This window comes from Ursus arctos, unplaced genomic scaffold, assembly GCF_023065955.2.
Source record: "Ursus arctos isolate Adak ecotype North America unplaced genomic scaffold, UrsArc2.0 scaffold_20, whole genome shotgun sequence".
NCBI lineage: Eukaryota > Metazoa > Chordata > Mammalia > Carnivora > Ursidae > Ursus > Ursus arctos.
The window spans coordinates 39,468,348-39,494,986 of record NW_026622875.1 but is presented as its reverse complement, the minus strand read 5'-3'; the positions used below and the strand labels follow the sequence as shown (position 1 = coordinate 39,494,986).

The following is a 26,639-nucleotide window of genomic DNA, read 5'->3' as shown; positions in this document are numbered from 1 at the left end:
TGTTATGAGTGACACCATGAAAAAAATGAATGACATGCTTATCAAATGTTCAGGAATCACAAAGATGGAGGGGAGAGCCAGTACGTCCCAAAGCAGAGTATGAATTTAGAGAGATTTTGAGGGGCTGGGACAGTGTGAGTCCAAATCAATAAGACCTAAAGGAAGATTTAAAACCACAACCTTACGTTAGATACATGTTGAAAGCCCAAATTCTAGAAGAATGCCAGTCATCAGTTTAGCATGAGCTAATAAGCAGTGTAGGTACCTCAACCAGTACCGTGGTCTTAAGTTTCATTAAAACAGTGATTCTCGAGCTTGAGCTGAATCATAATCACCAGGATGGCTTGTTAAAATACAGATTGCTAGCATCCATCCCTTGTGTTTCTGATTCAGTAGGTCTAGATTCTAGCTGGAGAATTTACATCTTGAGCAAGTTGCCAGGTAATGTGGATGCTTCTGCTCTGGGCATCCCATATGGAAGCTACTACTACATCAGAAGAACAACCTTGGGAACAAATCTAGGGAGAAGACTGTAATCTCCTGCAGTATTGAAGCAATTTTGGGTCCTGCTTTTCCAGTTAGGACAAAAGCCAGAAGGATGGGAAGAATTCTAGAAAGCACATAATATTGAAGACCATTCAGGAAAAAAGAGCTTATGGAAAGGAGACAAACTTCAGAGGTATGGTAGCTGCCTTCAAACATTTGAGAGACCAACATGGTGAAGAGTCTTGGTGAAGAGTATATGCATTGGAACCAGATAAACCTGGATTTGATTCATAATTTTGCCAATCTTTTATATATTTAACAAACACTTATAAGGTGCTTATTAAGTACCAGGCACTATTCCAAATGCTTTACAGATATCAACTCATTTAATCGTCATAACACACCACACTATAAAGTAGGTTCAGAGCAGTTGAACAACTTTCTTAAGGTCACATATCTAGTAGTAGTGGAACTGGGGTTCAAATCCAGGCAGTCACATGGAGTCCATGTTCTTAAATACTATGTGACACTGTCTTTCCCCTTTTGGCTCCTCTCCACTTAATTGGTTGTGAGTCCTTAATGACATCCCAACTTCTCTGTGACTCAGGTCCTTTGTAAAATAGAGATAATCCTTGTCTTATAAGGTTGCTCTGACGAGTCAAAAGAGATATATTTGTAAAGCATATAGCTTGTGTCTGGTGTTCGTAGACTTAGGATACTGAAAACTAGGAGCAGTGGGTAAAGTTAGTGTGTGAGGGTCAGATTGTGACAGAAGGGTGTTAAAATCTACCTGTCGGTTATGGGGTCAGAGACAGAGCCAGGGCTTCGGCTGTGAAAGTATTTCTCGGAATCCAAATGGCCTTCTATAAGGACAGTCATGGGTAACATCCACACCTTGAGGAGGAGGCTAGACTAACTGATATTCTGACTTTAAAATTCTACAACTGTAAAATACTGACTTCATTCATTTGGAAGTGTCAGTCTTCATGAGATTTTTCGATTATTTCCCCCTTTGCTCACTTCAGCTTTATGCAGATTCTGGAAGACTCTGCCTGTCACTGTTCAGGCAGTTATAAATATAAGTTACCCAAACTGTTTTCTATTCTTTACTCATTCCTCACTCTGCAGCAACACAGACACCTGTTCATAGTCTGTTGCTCTTCAACACTTTTCTCTAAATAAGTTAATAACATTTATTCTTACATCCAGTAGCTATTTCTTGCCTGGTTTCCTTATACCTCAGTTTTCCTTAGTAACAGTGTATTTTGATTTTCACATGTACCCGGAGCCCTCAAATTTTAAAGCAATAGTGATTATTTTCAGAGATATTTTATTTTACTACTATGAAGTAGTTTGAATGCTTTCCCTGATATACATATAGAAATCTGATAAGGAAAACCAGACATGAGAGGAGAAAAGCTTGTCTGGGTGGCCTGGTTTGTATAGCCAGGGATAGGACTAATGTTGATGCCAAAGGTCTATGACAGTAGAGTTTAAGTGCTTCCCCAGCTCCTGTTTGGCTTCTGCATGTACAAGCAGCTCCCTTATCTGGGCTGCCTCAGGAATTAATTAATAACTCATGAATGTGTTGAGCTTATTACGTGCTTGTAGCTGTGCCAGGAGCCCATAAATCCAAAACGGATGGAGCTGGTTCTGGAGGAGGAGGATGTTTAGGTAGTCATTTACAGAGGCGAGGGATACCTGCTAAGATAGGGGAAACCCTGGCTTCTATTAAAGGACTCAATCAGATGTCTATGTAGGAGATCATAGAGAACTTCCCAGAGGAGGCGATGCTTTATCTGTTTTGAAGAATTAGTAGTATTCAGCCTGGCAAAGTCATGTGTGTGTGTGTGTGTGTGTGTGTGTGTGTGTGTGTACGCACGTGTGTGCCTGCATGCATGCTCATGTGCGCGCACACACATGCGCACCCACGTGTGTAAATTAGGTAAATGTGTGCATACTGGACACATGACTCCCAAACCTCTTCCCCCACTAGGTTTCCAGAATCCTAGCATCTAGGCCTTCACTCTGCAGACAGTAGTTTGAAAAAAGTCTTTCCTGGGAAATCTGAGGAGCCCAAGAATAAAGACCTAAAGGAGCACCAGGGTGGTGCAATTGGTTGGGCATCCGGCTCTCGGTTTTGGCTCAGGTCTTGATCTCAGGGTCATGAGATTGAGCCCCACTTCGAGCTCTGCACTCAGTGTAGAGTCGGCTTGGGATTCTCTTTCCCTCTCCCTCTGTCCCTCCCCACAGTACACTCTCTGTCTCTCTCTCAAATAAATAAAACTTAAAATAAAAAGACCTAAAGATATTAAATCAGAGGTACACTGAATTATGCCCAATCATACCAATCAATAAAGTAAAAGGTAAAGTTGAAAAAATATCCCAGAAAGGAGAAGAAGGTGGTGATGATAAATAGGAGAAGGAAAAAAATAAGATAATTAAAAGGTAAGTTTAGTCAGCCCAACATCTTAATAAAATATCAAGAAGAGATAACCAAAAGAAATGAGCAGAAGGAAGCTATTAACTAATTCAAAACTGAGTGTAAATTGAAAATCTACTCAGATAAATAAGAGTGAGCTCATTAACCTTGCTGAAAGAACTGCTAAAGGATATACTTGAATGAGAAGAGAATTGAACTAAGAAAAACGTGTAGGTTGCAAGGAAATATAATGAGCAAAGAAATTGATTAACATAATGGGAAATCTACATAAGCACGGTTGGTAAAACACCACCAACTATAATGGTAACTCCTTTTTTTTTCCCATCGCCTATTACTTCCATTCCCCCACTCACCTCCCCTCTGGTAACCATCCATTTGTTCTCTATAGTTAAGAGTCTTTTTCTTGGTTTGTCTCTCTCTCCTTTTTTTCCCTCCCTTTGCTCATTTGTTTTGTGTCTTAAATTCCACATATGAGGAAGATCATATGGTGTTTTTCTTTCTCTGATTGACTTATCTCACTTAGCATTATACTTTCTAGCTCCATCCATGTTGTTGCAAATGGCAAGATTTCATTCTTTTTTATGGCTGAATAATATTCCATCATCTATCTATACCACATCTTCTTTATCCATTCATTCAGTGGACACTAGGGCTGCTTCCATAGTTTGGCAGTAACTACTTCTGATGTGTTTGTTAAAAATAATACTGAACTACTATATCATAATAGCATGATAAGGAGGAAGTAGAGTAATATCTTTCATAGTCTTTGTATTACTCAAGAGAAGGATAGAAAAATCTTTTTTGAGTATAGCTGACATACAACAAACGTTACCTTAGTTTTAGGTATACAACCTAGTGATTTGACAAGTTTATACATTATGTTGTGTTCACAAGTATAGCTACCTACCATCTGTCCCATTACATTACTATTACAGTATCATTGATTGTATTCCCCATGCTCTGCTTTTTATAAGGACTTATTCATAACAGAGGACTGTTTCTCCCTCTCCCATTCGCCCATTTTACCCAACCACCCACCCTCCTCCCCTCTAGCAACCATCTCTTTGTTCTCCATATTTATAGTTCTGATTCAGTATTTTGTTTGTTTGTTTATTTTTTAAGATTCCATTTATGAGTGGAATCATGTGGTATTTGTCTTTCTCAGTCTGATTTATTTCACTTAGTATAATACCCTGTAGGTCCATCCGGGTTGGACCATCCAGGTTTTTCAAAAACGATCTCATCTTTTTTATGGCCGTGTAATATTCCATTCTGTATACATACCACATTTTCCTTATCCATTTGTCTGTTGATGGACACAGGGGTTTCCACATCTTGGCAATTGTAATAATGCTGCAATAAACGTAAGGGTGTATATATCTTTTCAAGTTAGTGTTTTGTTTTCCCTGAATAAATACCCAATAGTAGAATTATTGGGTCATGTAGCATTTCTGGTTTTAATTTTTTGAGGAACGTCTATACTGTTTTCCACAGTGGTGGGACCAGTTTGCATTCCCACCAGTAGTGCATGAGGGTTCCTTTTTCTCCAAATCCTCACCAATACTTGTTGTTTCTTGTCTTCTTCTTTTTTCTTTTTTTAAGATTTTATTTGTTTATTTGAGAGAGAGAGAGAAAGAGCACAAGCTTGGGGAAGGAACAGAGGAAAAAGCAGATTCCCCACTGGGCAGAGAGCCCAACGTGGGGCCCAATCCCACGACCCCAAGATCACAACCCAAGCAGAAGTCAGCCGCTTCACCAACTGAGCCGCCTAGGTGCCCTGGCTTCTTGATTTGGTTGGTATACAAATTAAGGGATAACCTCCATAGAAAATGAATGAGTTCCAAACTGGTGGAGGGGAATAAAGAAGAGTCAATCAATTGATACAATAGATAGCAAGAAAGAAGGGGAAAAAATACCAAGGAAAGTGTGTGGCCAGTATAAAACAACAACAATAAAATAAGACAACTGAAATGGGTCCAAATATATATTTAACCATAATAAAGATAAATGAATTAAACTCTCCAGTTTGAAGACAAAGATTGCCAGATTGCATAAAAATACAAGCTCTGGCTATCATTTATAAGTATCATACCTAAAACATAGTGACTCAAAAAATGTGAATATAATGGGATGGAAGCAGCTATATGCAGTAAATATGAATTAAAACAAAGCTAAAGTAACAACATCCATATTAGGTAAAATAAGACATTAAGATGAGACTTTAAAAAAAACTATCATCTCCATCGATCATTTGGGCCAAAATGTGATGACGTAATTAATGGGCCAAAATTTAATGACCTAATAATTTATCTTTATCTGTGTGTTTTTGTTAAAATGCACCATATTTACCAAGTTAATTCAACCATTTTTTGAGGGCGTTCTTACACATTTTTGAAGTGTCAATAACTCTTTCATAAAGGATCCCATTTAACAAATCGCTGCCTCAGTGTGCTAAATGGTGGCAATGACCTACGCGAGCAGTTCTGTACCCATGGGTGTTCATTAGTACTTAGAGAATAGTTGGCAATTCTTGCTAATCGACAGCTTCTAAGTCTGTCTTTCTAATTCTTGGGAAGTAGTTTGTCCCCCATGAGATTCTAGGCCAAAATCGAATATACTTTTGATCCAATTTTTTAATCACAGTGAAAATTGCCCAAGCAGATTGAATTTTAGACTGTATCATAATTACCTGTGCCTTTTAAAATAGAGTATCAGCAGGGTCTTTGAGGATTATTATTAAGTTTAGAAATGAGATGGTGTAAAAAGAGCCCTTCCACCCCTCCTTCAAACACTTTGTCTACCAACAAAGTTATGTAGAAATTTTAATCCGTTTAACATTCTGTTAAGGTTTCAGATACTTCTTCCTCCCTTCTTAACTGGCCCTTGCTACAGAAAACAGCCCCGTGTTCTTACTAATCAGGCCAAACCAATCTCTTTGTCAATAGCAGGGCCCAAATAGATACTGTGGGATGAGTCTCCCCTCTGTCCAGGAGAGAAGCCAAATTGTGTAACCCTACAGTGGGGACGGGAGCAGGGTTACATGGTGTGGGTGGAAAATTGCTCTTGCTCATGCAGAGAAGCAGATCAGCTTTGGGTACTAGCTCCTCTCAGCTGGGTGCCTTGCCCAGAAGGGGGTGGGGCTGGTAGCCTGAGAAACTGGGTATTTTTCCCAGGCTTCTGGGTCAGTGCTTGCCGCCTTTCAATGCCCTTTAAAAAGCACCTCGAGGAAACTTCTCATTGGCAGCTGAGGAACCTGCTAGTTCCAGGGGAAGAATCCAGGCAGGACCAAAGAAGAATTTTCTCCCCTCTCTCGTTTTCAGGACTCATAGAAAGTGGGACTCAGCACGTTTACTTTAAGACACAGGGCCAAAAGGTAGCAGTTTAAAACATGTTTTGTTCTGTTTGGATTTTTAGGCTTCAAGTAATCTGATTTCCTTGCTACTTATTATGTAAAACAATTTTAATCACATAGGTATTTTCCTGATACTTAATAGTTTGGACCAGGGCATGATGTTAGCAATACCCTGCTCCCAGAATGCTGTGAGTGGTAGTTCCATGTAATTCAAGGAACTTCACGTCTGAGAATTTCCTCAAGAATACCATCCACTTCTCACAAGAGTCTGTTCTAATAGACCTGTGTCGTTTATTCCAGAATTACAGCTATCAATTCTGGGATTTTTTTTTGGATTGATTGATTTGTTTAGGTCAAATAAAATGTGAATTCATTTTAAAGGTACATTAAATACCAGAGTATTCAGTTTGTTTGTGAGCCCCTTACTCATTTCCGATGATTTTTTTCCTATTATTTTTGTTAATTATCTAAGGAATAACATCCTTATTATTTTAAAAAAAAAATGAACATAGGAAATGTTGAAAATAAAAGGACCTCATTCTAGCATCACTCTTGTGGCACCACTCATCATTTGTGGGCTAGCTTGAAAAACCAGAAAAGCTTTTCTGCCACATGTGACCATACTTTTGGAATTCTAGAATGTCAAACTGGAACGGAACATAGAGATCATTTGTTCAAACCTTCTCAATTCCAGAGAGCAATATTTATTTATTTATTTATTTATTTATTTATTTATTTATTAAATGATTTTTTATTATATTATGTTAGTCACCATACAGTACATCCCCGGTTTCCGATGTAAGCAGAGAGCAATATTTAATCCAAAAATGGGGAGGTAACTTGTGTGAGGTTATCATTTCAGTATTCCCCTGTCTTGGCCTTGAACCGAAGTCCAGGTCATCTTTAGCCATTCACTTTGAATATCTTTTGTTATTATTTTATTCACAAAAGCAAAAACGCTCAATGTAGAAACTCACCCATCATCTTGCCACCCACCGTTGAAATGTTGGCATACTTCCTTCCAGGCATTTTTCTGTGTCATTGCTGTAAAAAATGGGGTGATACTTCGCATGCTTTTGTGCACTGCCTGTTTTTCCTTAATGTGAGATGAATATTATTCCATGTCAGTGAACGTTATTCCTTAAAATTATGTTTTTAATAGTTACATGCCAATATGCTATAGATGTACCATATTTTCAGTCCCATTAACATCCGTTTAAGAAAAGCATCAATTTTTCGACAAAAAAAAATGTTGTCTTGAACATAGCTGAATACAAAATCCTTGAATGTTTTGCATGCTGTATGAAAACCCTTCAATGTAGAAATCACAGCTGTTCTATAATTTAGAAAATTCTTGGAAAACTTTTTAGTGAATCTTTGCAACCCAAAGTTATGTCATGTCACTAGATTAGATATCCTATAGTTAAGGTAAATAAAATCAGATCATTTTAGAGAACAAATGTGTTTATCTCTGACTTGGTCAAAGATGACTTAATGATTAAGCTAATTTGCCACACCGCTGTTTTATTAGCCATCTGTAAGAAGTGTTGGAATAATGTGCTTTATTACTTGGTAGATAAAGCTTCTGCCTTCCCATCATCTTTTAAAATGCTAATGAAACAAATAATAGTAAAAATAGAAGCACCTACCATTTATTTGAGAGGAGACAGTGTGCCAACGTTGTGCCAAGCTCTTTGCGAACACTATACTTAATCTTCACGACAGCCCAAGGAGGTAGATTTTATCCCCACTTTAGAGAGAAAAGAACCGTAGCTCAGAGAGGTTGAGTAACCTGCCTGAGGTGACACAGATAGTGAGTGGCATAATACAGACTTGAACCCACATCTGCCTCACTCTGAAACTTTAAACTGGGGCTAACCTCTCCAAAGTGATTCTGATAGATTTTTTTCTTGCTGATTTAAATTCCTTTATTAGTGGTGGTTCTTAACCTTTGGGGGATTGTGGAACCATTGGAGAATCTATACTCCTTGCCTAGAAAATGGTATATTTGAAAATAAATGCATAATTTTACATCAAATTTCAGAAGTTACCATCTAGAGCCTGAGAACCCCTACACTTGAGTAGTATCCTTTGGGTCTTTACAGTTGTTCAGTCTTCTGGAATCATTTGCAGCAAAACAAATAACCCTGTAAGAGGAACTTATGAAGTATTTATCAACTAAAATTCTGACCCTTTTGCAGGAGTAGAGTATTAGTAAATGGAAGCAGAGAGGGCAGGAAGCACTTGTTACACATTTCACCTGTTCGTCATTTGTTTCTGGGACCAGCCAGCTCTGGAGGGGACCCCTAAAAATGTTAATACTAACACCAAACCCTAACTACAGAACAACTCCACAGACATGATCTCACAGCTAAATAACTAACTCCCTAGATACTCAACAACTATTTAATGAAATACGAAGTGGAACTTTCATGTTCCTCCCACTTAGAAGAGATTAGGTTAAAGGAACAAGAGAAAATCATATAAATATTAGTCAGTACAACATGTTAGGAATATAAAAAGAAATCTGGTGTAAAAAAAAAAATCGTGAACATTATAAAACCCACACAGTGAATTGACAGTTTTCTATGCCCCTGCCCCCATCATTAATGTATATAATTGAGAGTAAATTGTTTTTCGGTGCATTTTTTTCTGATCATCTCTAAACTCTGTTGATGTTAGCTTTAGAATTTAAGTCAGTTGATTTATTTCACACTGGGTAATGTAAAACAAGAAAAGAAATGACTTCTGCTTAAATTTTGGATAAATCACAGATAGATAAGGCTGTTCTTTTCACTTTTCTATTTTGCTATTTGGATGGCAGAGTTCGCCAGATAATATATTCTAAAATCCCGTTAGGAAAATGTGCTAAATGGAATCTCCTTAAAATACATAGAAAAACATTCTTTTTAGGGGATGTGGGAACAAAGTAATGGGGACAGTGGGTAAGATGTTAGACACGGTGTGGTTTGAAATGATTTCTTAGAATTGAATGGCTAAAATTTATTTTTTAATTTATTTTCAATCTGTGAACTATTTTTATTAACATATATTATTTGGGTGATGGGTATCAAGGAGGGTAAGTGTTGTGAGCACTGTGTGTTACATGCAACTAATGAATCATTGAGCACTCTATCAAAAACTAATGAATGGCTAAAATAAATGCTTCTGGTGTTTACCAAAATGTATTTTGAAAGTAAAAATGTGGTATTGTGCCCCACAAATGCAAATAAATGTATTCTCAATTAATATTACATGACAGACACTTACATTAAAAACTAGGTACCTAGATTATTTTTCTTTTAGGATATTTATAATATGCAACATATTTGAGAATTAAAGACCATCCCATGTGGACATCTGAAGCTCTATCTAAATGTCTTCTTTCTTGTTATGTCTTTGGTTTGGAGTTTGGTCTTTCTTTTTGAACAATAGGAGTCTAATTTTCCCGGAGCTTAGTAAGTTGGATGTTCACAGAGGAACATTGATTCTTGCAGGCTACTGATAGAACATTTACTGCACTGTGGGGGAAGGAGAGGATGCCTTGACTCAGTCAGTTTTACCATTTATAAATGGTCTGATGGAGGAAATCAAACTAATAGGCTAAATTATTAGCAGTCAGTGTATGAACTAGTATCCTACTGAGTGGTCTGAAAGAGTTGAAAATGTTTAACTTACTGCGAGGCAATGATATTGCAATTGGGGAGAAGAAAGCTACTTTTTTTTTAATACCCAAAGGCAATTGAATATAAATGACAGGGTGTAATTTCAGTCTTCTGTAGAAGCAATGGGGTCTTGAGCTCTGTGAAGCCTGCCTGAAGGGAGCTTAAAAGTAGAGCAGTCAACCAAATAAGCTGCTTCATCTTTTAGGAATGAAAGTTGATGCTGAAATATTTGTTTGGCAGGTATTATCAGCCCACCATGACTACTGTCCTTTAGCCCAAAAGAGTTTTTTTTTTTTTTTTCCCCTTATACCTTGCTACATTTTTTCAGAACCTAATTGTTCAGATGTTGGGCCCTGGGCCTGCCCCAGAGCAGCTTATTAGCAATGCAGAATCTCAGGCTCTACCCCGGAGCTGCAGGGTTAGGGTCTGCCCTGAACAAGATGCCCAGGTGAGTCGATGTCTGAGAAGCTCTGGTTGAAATCCCTGGAGCAGTAACTGAATGATCGCCACCATTATGACCCTGATGATTTCATGGAGCTCCCAAAGGTGCCTAACCTTTCTCTAAAGGCAAATATCCTCACTGGGAAATCTGACCTGCTAGAATAGAAAAGTATAGGATTATAAAGTGTCTTAGGTTCCTTCCTACTGAGATTTCCTTCCCTCCCTCCCCTACTTTCATCCAAACATCGTATTGTCCCATAAAGCCTAACTAGTAACACAATGAGGTGAGATTTGTGAATATATGACACCTAAAAACCCTTTACCCCACAACTTACCCCAGTTTTATCCTCTTTTCCCCCAAATTATTTCTAGAATGACAAATCAGGAATTAAGTGATTTCACAGTTCCCACCTTTGCCCCCTGACTCTTTCTGGAAGCTAGGCAATGCTCTATCAAGTCCAAATGAGTAAAGACTCTGAAAGAGAATTATTAATAAACTGGAGAGCATACAAACTGGTTACTAAATGAGAGGAAGATGGTCATACACGTTTGTCACTATTGAGTACAAAACTCTAGTCTCATAAAATGGAGAGGAACCTGGTTTCCTTTTGACACAGTTTCTATCCAGTGACAACCAACACAGATTAAATGAACGCATTCCTATAAGCCTTATGAACACTTTCAACTTATTTTTAAATGCCTTGCTCTGAGAATCTAAAGAGACTGTATGCTTTCTTTCTTGCTGACTTACATGAGAAGATAATAGTTTGCAGAGAAATTCAGTGAAGCGGTTGATAGAATGCTTTAAAAATGTATTTTAGAGAGTAGCGCAATAATAGTGATGTCAAAACAGCATCATCACATTCTCCATCCCACTTACACCAGCACTGGGCCTGGCACATGCATTTCTCCTCATCAGCCAGATGAAATGGAGTGGTGAAAATCAATCCTGTATTTCATTGAGTCTTATGATACAGTTCTCTCTTCTCTGCCTGTTAATAAAATATCCCCCTTGGAAGGAAGCCAGGATTCTCTTAGGCAGTTTAGACTTTCTGACATAGAGAAAAATTGGGAACGGGAGGTAGCAAAGGAATATAGAAGTGAAAAATTAACTTTCAGGGTCAAAATTCCTATCTGAACAGATTGACTAGTCTGATTATTTTTTTCAAGTATCGTGTTGATACCACTGTTTTGAATTGAGTCCTAAGTAATGATTTAACTGAAGTTATGCTGTATCCTCAACCCTCAGCAACACTGAGAAGCCAAATCACTTTTTGAATTCATATTTCTCACTGAGGCTAACAGAACACATGGGATCATTGAAGCCTCCAAACTGGGTGAGATCTCTCAGGCTATCACAGGCAAGTGTTTGATAAAGAAGGAAAAGTAGGAGGAGAAAGGTTTTGCTGGGAAGATTCAAGACAGGATTCAAAATCAAATTGAATAACCACTCGCAATGCCTTCCAACCCTACTTCGGAACTGAGTAATGGAGGTGACCACTCCAAGTGTTCAATGCCAAAGAAAGAGACTCAGATCTAAACTTCCTAGTCTCTACTGTCTTTAAGAACAATGGCAAGTCTTTATTCCCACAGTTCCTAGCACACAGACATGCACTTGGTTAATGTTGATTGAAGAAAGGGATTGAGAAGAAACAATCACTGTGTGGACTTCATCCTTGCTCTTTTCATACATTGAATGGGATTCCTTTTTCATGCATAAGACTTAGTCGTGTAGAACTTTGGGCTGGTGTCATTTTGGAAAACGCCATGTACTACTCTACATTTCATATAGTGCTGTTGAAAAATAAAAATAAAGCTTCGGTCTGGAAAGCTCCAATTCTCTTTCTCATTACTTTTATAATCCTGGAAAGATGTTTATTCTCTTGGGCTCTTAATTTCCTTACTCTAAAATCATCATCTTTTACATCTTAGATTGCACTCTAAAACCTGTTAACCTGGCCCAAAGATTTTAAGTCTGCCTCTAAACAGTGTCAGAGATGAGAGACTAGGAATTGTAAGCAAGGGAGATCATAAAGTCTTTATGAAAAAGTTGCATCTAAAACTCATCTTCTTTGCTTGAAAGCAAATTATAGATATTCTTTGGTTAAGCCATACCCACCATTGTAAATGCCAAACATAGGTCTAGTTTTAAAGTGTAGTAAAAAGTATATTCCATCATTTTTCATGACAACCTTATTGAGATATAATTCACAGACCATGCAACTCACTCATTTAAAGTATGTGTACCATTCAGTGTTTTTAAATATATTTACACAGGTGTGCAACGATCACCACTAACTTTAGATCATTTGTACCACCCCCAAAGGAAACCTTGTTCTTGTTAACACTCACTCTTCATCCCCACCCCTTCCAGCCCTAAGCAACCACTGCTTTCCTTTGTCTATGAATTTGCCTGTTCTGGAAATTTCATATATACAGAGTCATATAATATATGGTCTTTTGTGACTGGATATTGTTCACTTAACATAACATTTTCAAGGTTTATCTGTAACGTAGCATGTATCAGTATTTCTTTTTATTGTTGAATAATACTCCATTACATGGCTATACCATATTTTATTTTCCATTCATCAGTTGATGAACTTTGAGGTTGTTCCACCTTTTGGCAATTATGCATAATCCTGCTATGAACATTTATGTGCAAGTTTTTGTGTAGACATGCGGTTTCCTTTCTCTTAGGTGTGTACATACCTAGGAGTAAAATTGCTGGGTCATATGGTAACTTTATTTTTAACCTTTTGAAGAACTGCCAGACTGCTTTCCAAGGTGCTGCAGCATTTTACATTCCTGTCAGCAGGATGTAAGGGTTCCAATTTCTCCACATCCTCAACAGCAATTAATATCTTCCACTTTTTGGATTATTACTATCTTGGTAGGTATAAAGTAGTATCTTATTGGGATTTGGATTTCCATTTCCCTTATGGCCAACGATGTCAGGCATCTTCTCATGTTTGTTTATTGATTATTTTTGTATCTTTTTTGGAGAAATGTCCTCTCAGATCCTTTGCCTGTTTTAAATCGTGTTGTCTTCATATTATTGAATTGTTTATATGTTCTAGATATAAATGCCTTATCAGAAATATGATTTGCAGTTTTCTCCCATATATCCCAATGGAATATAAGTTCCATTCTTGAATGCATTCATTTGCTTTTTTAGGAGTATTGAAATCCTAAAGATCAGGTACCTTGCTCTCAATCCAAATAATCACCTATTATACAGAGATATGAAGAAGTTATTGTTATTCCTAAAACATCTATGGCACAACAGGACCATAAAATCATGTACAATGTAAAATTAGCTAGTTCCTGATGAGAGATTTGACCCTGATGTGAAAACCTCTAAGTTATGAAGAGAAATAAGTAATCAAAGATATGTGATTGACATTTCCCACAGCTTATCATTGATAGATGGTTACAGAACAGCAGGGTATGCTGTGATTACGTAAGAACACTGGAGAGTTTGATTCTCATCTTACTGGGATTGATAGTCATAATGACAACACAAGAACTTGAAAAAAAACTAGATATACTGTAAGGTCTTTGAAAAGTCATTCTTTAGAGATTTTTGGTTGTTACCTTCTATGTATTTTCCAAAGATGGAATATTTGGTTTCATAATTTTTGTTTACATGATAGAAACAAAGAAGTATAATACACATACATGTATATGTACATATATACATATTTTCTTTCTTTTTAAGGATCTCTTTTACTAAAAGCAATGATGTTAATTATTTATGTGCCCTCTCCATTAATTCATAGAAGTCTTTATAAGCACTGTCCCAGGGTTAACTCATTCATTCAGCAAATAACTGTGCTGTCGACTTCAGGCTCTGGGTTAGGTGCTGGGAATAAGGTGGCAGATAAAACAGACCTTGATTGTGCCTCATATGGAACTTACAGACAAAAGTCAAGTAAAAATACCAATAAATGTAGAGTTACAAATTTTTAAATTGCTATGAAGGTAAGGAAGAGGTGCTAAGAGAGAATAATAGGAAGATCTATTTTAGTTTAACATGTGATGGGAGTATCCTGAGACACATGGAGGATGGGGTGTAGCTAGCCAGGGGAAGAGGAGAGCACTGCAAGCAGAGGCAACAGCATGTGCAAAGGCCATGAGGCAGGCAAGAGTTTGCTGGATCAAGGAAAGGCAAGAAGACCAGTGGGGTAGGCAGGTGGTAAGTGAGGTAGAAAATGGTAGGAGACAAAACCTCAGAAGAGGGCAGAAGCTAGTTCACATAAGAGGTTGTAGGCCACATTAAGGAGTTTGCATTTTATCAGAAAGTAGTCAAATCATTTTGAGGATTTTAACAGAGGAAATGACATGATCTGATATAAATTTTAAAAAGATCATGTTGGCTGCTTCGTAAAGATTGATGTGTGGAACTGTGGTAGAAATAGAACCAAGATGAGCAGTTAGGAGGCTTTTGCACTCACTAGAGCAGGCTGTGATGGTAGCTCGGACAAAGATGGGGCAGTGGAAAACCAATAAGGTTGAATGCCTTTCAGATTATTTTGAAGATATTGAGTCACGCTTAAGAGTGTGTGTTCTAAAGCCAGAGTGACTAGGTTAGAATACGAATTCCCCCCCCACAAGCTATATGATCATGGGCAAATTAGCTTCTCTATCTCCTTAGTAGTAAAATGGAAATAATAATAGGAATCATCTCATAGAATTCTTATGAAAATTGAATGAGTTAATAATGCTTTCTATGCATCCTAAGAGTGTCTGTCAGATAGTGAACGTTTTAATAAGTGTTGCTGGTAACGTTTCTACTATTTAAATGGGGAGGTTTTGATGATGGTTTGGATCTTATTTTAGACGTGTGTTGGGATGTCCATAAGCTATCCAAGTGGAGATGTGAGAAAGCTGGAATCTGGGGCCCAGAGTAGTGTTCTGGGACAGAGATAGAGTTTGCATTCAAGATCAAACTACAATGTACTGGATAAATTTGCAAAACAGTCAGCACTTGGAAGTGACCCAACCTTGTCCTGGACTGGCTAATGGGATATCAAAACATTCAGTGACTTGGACTTTCCTTGAAGAGGTGACAAATATGACAATGCACATGGAGAGTGTCATCAAACAGACCATCTTTTGAATTTTACTGCCGCATTTACAAGTTGGCTGACCATGGCCAGTTAGGAGTGTTGGCAATAGATGCAGGTGATTCGAGCAGAAGAATCACGGACAACTCTCAGGTTTCTGTCTTGAGCATCAGGTGACTTGTAGGGCCAGTTCTGGAGTGAAGGAAAGTGGAAGGAAGCATGTTTCTCAAAACCTTGGCTTCCTCGAATGGAGGTTTATATCTTCCTCATAGGCGAGGACCAGAGAAAACACATATAAATACCTGGCATAGTACCTAGAATATGGTAGGTGCTCACTAATGTTTTTCTCATCTGCTGTGGGCTCTTCTCCTCTTCTTACATCAGCTGTAAGCATTTCTACCATGCTACCTAGATCTGCTTCCATTTGTAGATTCAGACATAAGATGGAAACAGTGAGGTAAGTGGCAGAGCAGGGCCAGCTCTAAGGTGAGATGATCGAGGCCTTACTCACCTTGGGCACCAAAAAATTAAGTAATCAAGATAAATATTTTAATGCCATATCTTGAAAAGTCAAAAGCAATGTAAAAAATCCATCATGAATGAAATATTTTATGTTTAATAAAGATAGAACAAGTATTACTGATGTCTCCCCTTGTCTTTGGCTCTAGCCATCAGTATGGCACTGTGACAGATGAAACCAAAGGAAAAAAGCTTCCACTCCTGGGCCTCCAAGAGTCTTTCTCATTTCTTAAAAGTTGGTAGCTAAGAGCCAGTCCGCAAACTTGTGTACTCCAATGATATCTCGAGGCTAATGAATGTGTTCCACCAGCTTGCGATCCTGGGTACGCTGAGGATTGAGGGTTGAGGCCCCTACTAGCCCAACCCCCAACCTTCTTCTATCAGTTGCAATGTGGGAGTTGGAGCAAGGTTCCCGGGTTCGCCCCACCTCGGTAAACGCAGACCCTTGTGACCCTGGAACTGTTGAGCAAACACAAAGTGAAATAACCCAATGCTCTATTAAAGGCTGGGGTTTAAAGGTCAGCTTTGTGCTTATCGGCTACAGGCCTAGTTCACTCCCTCGATGACTCTCAAGGTTGTTTTGTACTTGCAATATGGACTGAGAAGATGAGCATCTCCTTTCAGAGTGGGTAGCTATTTGCTTTGCAAGGAGCTGTCATTGCCAGCACGAAAACAGCAGGTCACGAGCGGGCTGAAGAGGAACGGAGGGTCCCCTGCAAGGAACGCTTCCTTCTGAATTTGACTTAAGAAGCTAAAGGTACATGTGGTCCACGCGGTGGCTTGTGGCTTTCAGCTCTTTCCCATGAAAAGCCGAACATTACCAACTGAAACAATTTGGTAATTTAGACACTGTCAGCATGTAGATAATGAGTAATTAAAGGACAGATTTGTCAAAGCTCATATCTATCATGAAGAAACCAATTATGGAATTTTGAACGGGCGGGTCACTTTTCCTCTAACAAAAGCTGGGTATGGGGAGCCAAATTTTAAAAAAGTTCTATGAAGTATTTTTATCTGAATTTAAAGAAAAACTCTAAGTTTGAAAATGTTTTACTGCAAATGTGGCGTCCCATCCTAATGTACATTTATGAATGATCTGGGGCGAAACAGTGAGTACAGAGGAAGAGTCCCATGAATTATTCCGAAGCTGCTGCTGAACGCCGTCTACATGTCAATGGCACTTTAAGATTGCAACATTGTGTTTGGTGACCTTCATACCAGTTGCCTGCATGCACCTTAATCTCGCTCTCAAAAAAGCTGAGCCTGCTGTAGATTGGTCAGTTGTTTTTGTTTTTTGTTTTTTTGTGTTTTAACCTAGTTTTTCATTTACCTACTACTTTAGTACGCCTGGTTTAATTTGTACAGAAGGGTGATGTTCATTATTATATAACACAGAAACCCATCTTCGAGTTTTTAGGAAAAATAAGTGCAAGGCTGTCATGAATTGAGACTGAAAGTCCTCCTGGATAAATCAGGTGGTACACTTTTAAGAGTAAAAGTAAAGACCGCTCCAGAAAATTTGTAGAATATGTACACAAAGGGGAAAAATGTAGTAAAGTAACTTCTTGCAAGAAAGTAATTTTCAGGCTGAAACTTATAACTAGAAGTTTAGAGGCAGAATAAATGTTGGGACGAATCGGCTTTTTTGAGGGTTGCAACCTGTAAATGTGGGGTCTGATGTAGATCTTGCTGTCCAGTTCCTGCCCCTCTGCAGGAGTTGCTTTTTGACTACCCTTTTATGTCTCAAGAATGAATACAAAGGGGGCGCCTGGGTGGCACAGCGGTTAAGCGTCTGCCTTCGGCTCAGGGCGTGATCCCGGCGTTATGAAATCGAGCCCCACATCAGGCTCCTCCACTAGGAGCCTGCTTCTTCCTCTCCCACTCCCCCTGCTTGTGTTCCCTCTCTCGCTGGCTGTCTCTATCTCTGTCGAATAAATAAATAAAATCTTAAAAAAAAAAAAAAGAATGAATACAAAGACTTTTCAGACTATGAGTAAATAGTGCACGGTCCCTGAGCTGCAGTTGTACAGTATGCCCATGGCAGCTAATTCTTCAAGAATTAGACAAAATGTTTAATTGTCTAAGTAAGAATATTATTAACCAAGTTATGATACTTTGTTCAAAGAGGTCTAGTGTCCTTCCTCCCTCTCTCTCTCCCTCCCTCCCTCCCTTCCTTCCTTCCTTCCTTCCTTCCTTCCTTCCTTCCTTCCTTCCTTCCTTCCTTTCTAGGTAACTACCTAGCTGGCTAATTCTCCTCCCTCCTTCCTTCTTCCCTCCCTTTCCCCTCTTCCCTTCCTTTTTTTGCTGTCATTCTTATGATGTCCATTTGAGTGTTTAGATTATCTTATTTCTACCTCCTTAGTAGTTTTAAATCAAAGCAGTTAGTCCAACTAAGAACCAAAAAGCCAAGATAGTATCTTTTTTAACCTCCTACTATTCATCCAAACTTAATCTTCTCTTTTCCCCATTATTAATTACCAAAACCAACATTTATGTAAAAATTCTCGGTAGTATATGCCTCCTCCTTTGACTTAAGATATATGTGAGATATTCTCACATATATATTTTGTATAATTATATATATATAATATATATATACACATATATATATGTGTGTACATATATATTGGCTGACCGATGTCTTATATTTCTTAAAATGGCTACCTCATTTTGAAAAATCTATACTCTTATCTCTAAAACAAATGTGAATAGCCATAGATTTGTGGACAAGCATCATTCAGAAAACCATTAACCTGACTCAGTTTTCAGGAGAGATTGTAAAAAATTCCATTGCAAATTACAGCTGTTGGACTAAATGTTAGTCTATTAATAAGCAGGGAGAAAAATCGAGTTACTTTCCCTGCTGGGCAAAAATATAGAACTGCTATCTTTTCTCCAGTGGTGTTCTCCAACATGGGTTACTGGGTGCTGTCAGAAAGCCCATTTCTATCAATCGGCCATTGCACATTCCTGGGGAATGGGTGGTGTGGCAGTGATGTGACACCGAATTTTCATGTGAGAGTGGCCTGCCCGATCTCAGAAATGACTCATGCATATGTGAACCTATGAAAACAGTTGGGATCAGGTTTAAAGCAAAGAGAATTCATTATACTGGTATACAGTGTTCACCGTGTTTCTACTAAAGCATGTCTGTGGATAGCTTATATTCAGGAATTTGAAATCATCATTTCTTTTGGTTCCCTTTTGTCCTTTCTTTGCTTGTCATTGACTGGCTTTGTAGCCACTGCTTGTTGCTTCTCTAGCCAGCCATGTGCCTTCCCGTCACTCCCCTCCATCAAATATGGAACCTGCCTTGACCTTCAAACTCAAGCCATGCCTGCTCTGACTTCCTTCTGTCTTACCTTTGTCCTTGACCTCATTTTGGCTGGTTCGTTCGCCATTCTCTAAATTCGTACCTCCCTGGCCTGTCTTTGTGAGGGCTCCTCTGTCATTTATTTTTAACTGGTGGCACATCGTCCTCCCCTGTCATCTGCTAGCTTGCATTCTCCTTCCTTCTGAAAGCCAGCTGGGGTGGGGGACTTTTCTTCTCTGAAAAGACCTGGAAATATTATTAGGACTTGCTAACTCTTGACCATTTTAATATATATTTAGTCAAACAACATGAAATTGTTGTGAACTTTCAAGGACCAAGATTTTTCTTTTTTATGGGTTTTGTAATCTCATGACAGGTGCTTAATGGGGTGTGTCTAGGTTCAGGAAATGAACTTCCAGGTTGTGGCCCTGGCAAGATGGGGTGTAAACAAGTCTGTTTTACTAAGGACCTGTGTATTAAGGCTGTTTCTACATCTGATGAAACAGACCAGGGAAAGACCTGCTTATCTGTGTATTTTAGCTTTCCTAATTGATAGCATTTGCCTCTGAAAAATTATTTATGTCGTTGTCTCAGGTGGTCAGTAATACTACCCACATTGTAAATTTCATTTTGTTTGACCTCTTTTGGCAATGTTGGCCTTTCTCAGAATTAGGAAATAATGGTTTGTTTTAATGCAGATGTTTTTGCTGTCTCAACCATTTTTAAGTGCAGTTCAATGGTATTAAGTACATTTATATTGTGCAACCATCATCACCATCCTTCTCCAGAACTTTCATCTTGCAAAATTGAAACGCTATACCCATTAAGCCATAACTCCCCGTATCCCCTCTTGCCAGCCCCTGGCAGCCAACATCCAACTTTGTGTCACTGTGAATTAAACTACTCTAAGTACCTCGCATAAATAGAATCACGCAGCATTTGTCTTTTTGTGACTGGGTTATTTAAGGTAGCATCATATCCCAAAGTTTCATCCATGTCGTACCATGTGTCAGAATTTCTTTCCTTTTTAAGGCTAAATAGGGTTCAAGGAATGGACACTTTTTAAAGAACTTTGCAACGGCATTTTGATCCCTGACTTGTGTTTGTATGCAGTTATGCTGATTATTTCATATATGCAAATATTTTTAAAATAGTTGTTAGAACTGCCCAGCTCAGTCCGTAGAGCATGAGACTCTTAAAATAGTTAGGTTATATCCTTGTCTTTGTTGATGGTCGCTGAAATTAGATTGTGACAGTATTAATCTGATTTTCCTTAAATTCTCAAGGTCCCCAAGTCATTCACAATTAATAATAACGTCTTATTTTATTACATATAGGAAAAGATATATCTTTTATATTTTCTTACATCAAAAGAGCAAAGATTTTTCTAAAATAAATAAAATTGCCATTTTCGTCACCAAAATACAGATTAAATTAATCACTTGTCAGCATTAGACACATTTCAGACACTTACAAACATTAAAAATAATTTTTAAACATACAATAAAATTTTTCATTATTAAAGTTATCATATTACAGAACGTTTGGAGAATGGGCATTAGAAAAAATCATTTATAATTCCATCTCCCAAATATAACTTAGAATTTTAGTGTTTTTCCCTCCAGTCTTTTTAGCCTACACATATTTTTATTACATGGTTTTAATTGTGGTACATTAAACATGCCCTTAATACTTTATTTTTTTTTTAAGATTTTTTATTTATTTATTCGACAGAGACAGAGACAGCCAGCGAGAGAGGGAACACAAGCAGGGGGAGTGGGAGAGGGAGAAGCAGGCTCCTAGCGGAGGAGCCTGATGTGGGGCTCGATCCCACAACACCAGGATCACACCCTGAGCCGAAGGCAGACGCTTAACCGCTGTGCCACCCAGGAGCCCCAAAATGTATTCTTTGTTGTTTTTTTTTAAGTGTTTTTTTTTTTTTTAATTTATTCATTTGGGAGAGAGAGAGAAACAGAGACAGAGAGACAGAGAATGAAGGAGCAGAGGGCGAGGAAGAAGCAGACTCCCCACTGAGCAGGGAGCCCTATGTCAGGCTTGATCCCAGGACCCTGGAATCATGCCCTGAGCAGAACGCAGACGCTTAACTATCAGAGCCACCCAGGCACCTCTGCCCTTAATACTTTAAACCAGAAAAAGCAGCACAAAGAATATGAACACTCGTTTGATTGAACTCAAAACATGTTGGGCAGCACTATGAGAAGAGCACAACTCACGTGTTGTTGTTGTTGTTGTTTTTAAAAAGCCTGTCATGACAGCAAACTTGGCTTTTTTTTTTTTTTAAAGATCTTATTCATTTATTTGACAGAGAGAGAGAGCACAAGCAGGGGGAATGGTAGGTAGAACGAGAAGCAGGCTCCCTGGGTACCCAATATGGGACTTGATCCTAGGACCCTGGGATCATGACCTGATCCAAAGGCAGATGCTTAACCAACTAAGCCACCCAGGTGCCCACAATTAACGTGTGTTTTGACATCAGGGTTCTGCTGGTCCCCATGGTTAGGGATGACTGGGTGAGCAGTGGCGTATTCTGGTGACTTCATCAGAGCTGGTAGAAGCCTTGCTGAAGTTGGCCATATTTATGGAAAACAGATCTGTCGCTGGGAAGAAAGAAGGAAACAGGGAAAAGCAGAGTTGAAAGACAGAGACCCTGTGGGCATCCTGGCAACCCGGCTTCTGCAGTGTTTCTTGAGCCTGAGGATGTCTCCGTATCCTTCCACTAAAGCTTCTTTTTTGATTAGCTTTTGAAAATTGGGGTTCTGATTCTCATCAGTGAAAGAGACTGGAATAATCTGCCTTGCCTTTGACTTATTCATGTCCTGTTTGGGTTGTCTGAATGATTTACTAGCTTGATACTCTACAAGCCAATACTACTACTCTTCCGTGAAATTTCACCCAACAAGCACCCAAGTGTAGTTTCCCCGATGCTCTGTGACTGGCATTTAGTAGGTACTTCATACATGCTTACGGAATGAAGTAGTCATAATGCAGATACTCTCTTTCCTTGAAACTTGTAGCGGTCTTGTTGGGCAGCAAGAAGCAACTATTTGTCTCTTTGTAGTTCAGAATCCTGTGATACCATTCAGGTGACCACTGAAATATGAATCCTTCTTTCCACACCCCTTCCCATTTGCAGAGTACTGACCACTGAGAGATTCTAATGGCTTTCACTGGTGATTTATCATCTAATCTCTGCCCATCCCTTCCCCTCTAGGACTCAGTCCTTAGATGTTGGTGTATAGTACTTTAAATTTACATTAAGGAGGACTACCAGCATTCATCCTAAGGAGAGGGTCCTCATGTTAGTGCTTATACACAGGGTAAGTAGAAGTAAATTGGAACAAGTAAAGATATCCCTGTGTCATAATGATAATTTAACTGAAAACTGACAGCTAGTAATTGAACTTAAAATTAATGTATGAACAGGACAAGATAAAACAAAAAGGATTCCCTCTGGGATCCAACTTTCCCCCATTACTGCAAAGAAAGGTATGGCATGAGAAAGCTCTGTCTAGGTTTACTAAAGTTCACTTAGACCTATCTGAGTTGTTGAGATTGTTTTAAGGTCAGGAGTTGAATGGGTTTTTTTCCCCTTTATTTAATGGTTAAATCTAGTTAATTGTTACAGAATGGTAGACTGTGTAGAATATTTGTAATATATGAAATGAGTCAGTGGGTTTTTCTTGTAGTAATGTATTATAATTTATAAAATTTATTTAATGTTTCAGATTTTTTCTTGATTGAATTGAAAAAACAGTTGTTTGAAATTCCATTGATTTGAGTTGAAAAGTAATTGGAAAGGGATGCTATGCTTGCTAGTTTTCTTTTTTTTATATAATAATATTTTTTTATTATATTATGTTAGTCACCATACAGTATATCCCTAGTTTTTGATGTAAAGTTCCATGATTCATTACTTGCATATAACACCCAGTGCACCATGCAATACGTGCCCTCCTTAATACCCATCACCGGCCTATCCCATTCCCCCACCCCCTCCCCTCTGAAGCCCTCAGTTTATTTCCCAGAGTCCATAGTCTCTCATGGTTCATTCCCCCTCTGTTTACCCCCACTTTCTTCTTCCCTTTCTTCTCCTACCAATCTTCCTACTTCTTATGTTCCATAAATGAGTGAAACCATATGATAATTGTCTTTCTCTGCTTGACTTATTTCGCTTAGCATTATCTCCTCCAGTCCCGTCCATGTTGCAGTAAATGTTGAGAAATCGTTCTTTTTGATGGCCGAGTAATATTCCATTGTATATAATATATGTTGCTAAAAAGTTTCATTTACCTTTGTTTTAAAATTATTTGATTTCTTATAAAAAGGAGAGGCAATATTTGTATAATTGTGTTTCCTATGATCATGGGAGACTAGAAAGTCGCAAAAAATACTTTGCAAGGAGAACAACAGTAACAGGCATTTGCAGGAAGGCTAGAATGCAGTCAGTATATGTCGAGCTGTTACTTATTCCCTTTGTGAAAATAGGGGTGTAATTAATACTATATAATATTATTACTTATTATTTATTTACTTTTAATTACTTTTAAGTTATTATAATTTACTTATACTTATTCTTTACTTATAATTGCTATTATGCACAGATGGCCCAAAGATCCACTGTACCACTACACTATTTTGTAAGTCAAAGAAATGTCACCATCAAGACCTCACACTTCTGATTAAGAGCAGAGGAGAGGGAAATGGTGGTGGGAGACAGATCCCATGGCAATGAAGGAGGGGGCTATCATCTATGAACTCTGGGTTACCCTAAGTGTGACTGTTCCTTCATGGCACGAAAAGATCATGCTGTTCAGGAAATTCTAGGATATAATTGAGGAACCCTTCAGTGAAACAGTCTGGGATGATCAGTTTAATCTCTCAACATTTATCTATTTGTCAAATTAGATAACAAAAATCCCCCACCTTTCTTCTCCAAATATCCTTTTCCTTATGAATGTATGCATGTCTCACCAACTGGAATATTAGCTCCCTGAGGGAAGAGAACTACAGAAGATGGGCTTGTAAAGAAATAGTTCTACCTTCTAGGAACTTAACTTCCTGTTGGGTAAGATTAAAAAAACAAAAAGCAAACAAACAAAAAAACCAACCACCTACCTAGATAACTAAAAACTTGAAACAGTATGTTTCAAGTATCACGGGATTGGTAGAGTTTATCAATTTGCATAAACATATTTAAACTACAAGAAGTAGTGGGTGTTTCCAGCTCTTACGGGTGTTCGCATTCCTCAAGCTGGTGGCCCTGCATCACTCTGACCTTTGCTTCCAGCCTTGCTCCTTCTCTTGACTCTTCTGCCTCTCTGCCTTATAATGACCCCTGTGGTTATATTGGGCCCATCCAGATAATGCAGGACAAGCTCTCCATCTCAAAATCCTTACCTTAATCACATCTGTGAAGTTCCTTTTGCCTTGTAATGTAACAAATTCACAGGTTCCAGGATGGAGATGTGGACATCTCCGGGGACCATTATTCAGCCTCCCACACCCTCATTATATTTCCCAGAACCCTAGGGGACACCCAATAAATATTTGCTGAATATCATTGAGAGATTGGATTAGTTTTAGTAAAGTTCCCTGAATGATGCCCGTAAAGGAGAAATGGACTTCTAAGATCATCACTGCCGTAGGCTTTGCAGGAATTTTCAAGAGTATAGGTTTTTTTGAGAAAAGTCTTTCTAATGTGGATAGTGTTATGAAATGATAGTTTAGCAGAGAACGCATTTCTGCAAAAACATACATCTTTCCCTCAGTAATCACTCAGCATTCTGACCTCCCTCCAGACCTCTTCCTGTGTTGGGATTGTTTTATTGTGGCCAGACTTTGAGTGGGAGGAAAGTGGAGGTTGGCAGAGTTGAGCGGGAAGAGGCCAGAGTGGAAGGAGCAGAGAAGGAATTAGCCAGATCTGATGGAGAGGTGGCTTCTGGGATGATTCCTGTTAGAAGCCAAGGTAGTTTGTGACACACCCACCCCATCATTGCCCTCTGAGGTAGAGCAGTCAGATTAGAGGGACACAAAAGGCAGACTTCTTCATTTCCTTAGAAGGTCATGTCCAATGGGTCCAGCTCCTTGATTTTCTTGCCAATCATTGTTTTGTTCTCATCCTTTATAAATTTTTTTCTGATGTTTATTGTAGAAAATAAAAATTACCCACTCTAATATTCAGAGATAGCCACTGTAACGTTTTGGCATATTTTCCTCCAATTTTTTTCTATTTATTATGTTACAGAATCAGGACCATACTCTAGATATAGTTTTATATCTTACCTATGTTCACTTGATGGGTAACATTTTCTCAGATATTGGACTTTGGGATGTACAGCTGTAGCTGAGTGTTCCTGTTTCCTCCCAGAGTAAGTGATGCAGCCTTGTATTTCATTGTTTGCACCCTTCTTACTTGCTTCGACGTGATAGTAGATGCAATCAAACATGTGAGCATGTTTATAGTTCTTCGTAGATGTGACCAAAGGTATTAATTTACACTGGCAGCCTATCAGTGTTTGTCTCTCCTCACACTTGACAGCATTAAGCATTAATCATTTAAACATATTTTGAATGCTTATTGGAGATTTATAATAATTCTTTTGTAACTTGTTCATCTATGTTCTTTGCCCATTTATCAATTGAGCTGTTACTATTTTGTTTATGCACTGTATTAAAGATTCTTTATCATATCTCTGCAAGCTGTTTTCCTATTTGGGTGTTTGCCTTTTAATTTTGCATAATGTATTGATACATGACTTTTTTCATGTTTAATTACTGCAGTCAGATCTGTTACTGCTTTCTGACATGTGTTTGAAAATTCTTTGCTTGGCCCGATATGTAATAAATAGCCACCTAGATTTTTCATGATCATTTAAACTTTATTCTTTCAATTTAATATATAACTTATCCATAATTTAGTTTGACATATTATATGAGGTAGAGATATATTTTTAATCTATTCCAATAATTATTCTTACACCATTTATTGAATAATCTTTTTTTCTTCATTGCGTTGTAATTAAATCTATCTTTAACTAAATTAGCATATACATTTCCATATCTGGGCTCTCTGTTCTTTTAATTTTTTTACTGTTGATTATTGTAGTGAAATCATATCGTATTTTGTATAGCACATTTCTATTTCTGATATTGCAAACCCTAACTCCTTCATTCATCCGTGTTTTAAATGTACCTTAGGAATTATCATCTGAGCATTCTTCAAAGTGAATGTTTGAATTAGTTTTTGATTAAAAATATCCTGGTGTATTCTGCATGGAATTATATACAAACTCTGCATTATTTTGAAGGAGTTGTATTTTTACAATTTTCA

General features: G+C 38.1%; 1 protein-coding gene across 9 annotated transcripts in view; it reads left to right on the top strand.

Moving 5' to 3' along the window:
• The window catches only part of THRB (thyroid hormone receptor beta), a 375,214-nt gene that overhangs the window by 23,199 nt on the left and 325,376 nt on the right, over positions 1-26,639 (top strand). Inside the window, exon 1 of one of the 9 annotated variants that reach the window (XM_044383357.3) lies at positions 5,992-16,732. The exons of the other annotated variants lie outside the window; for them this stretch is intronic. The gene's annotated coding sequence lies outside the window, so the exon portion shown is untranslated. Of the gene's footprint in view, positions 1-5,991; positions 16,733-26,639 lie in introns of those variants that run through there. 9 annotated transcript variants of the gene reach the window in all.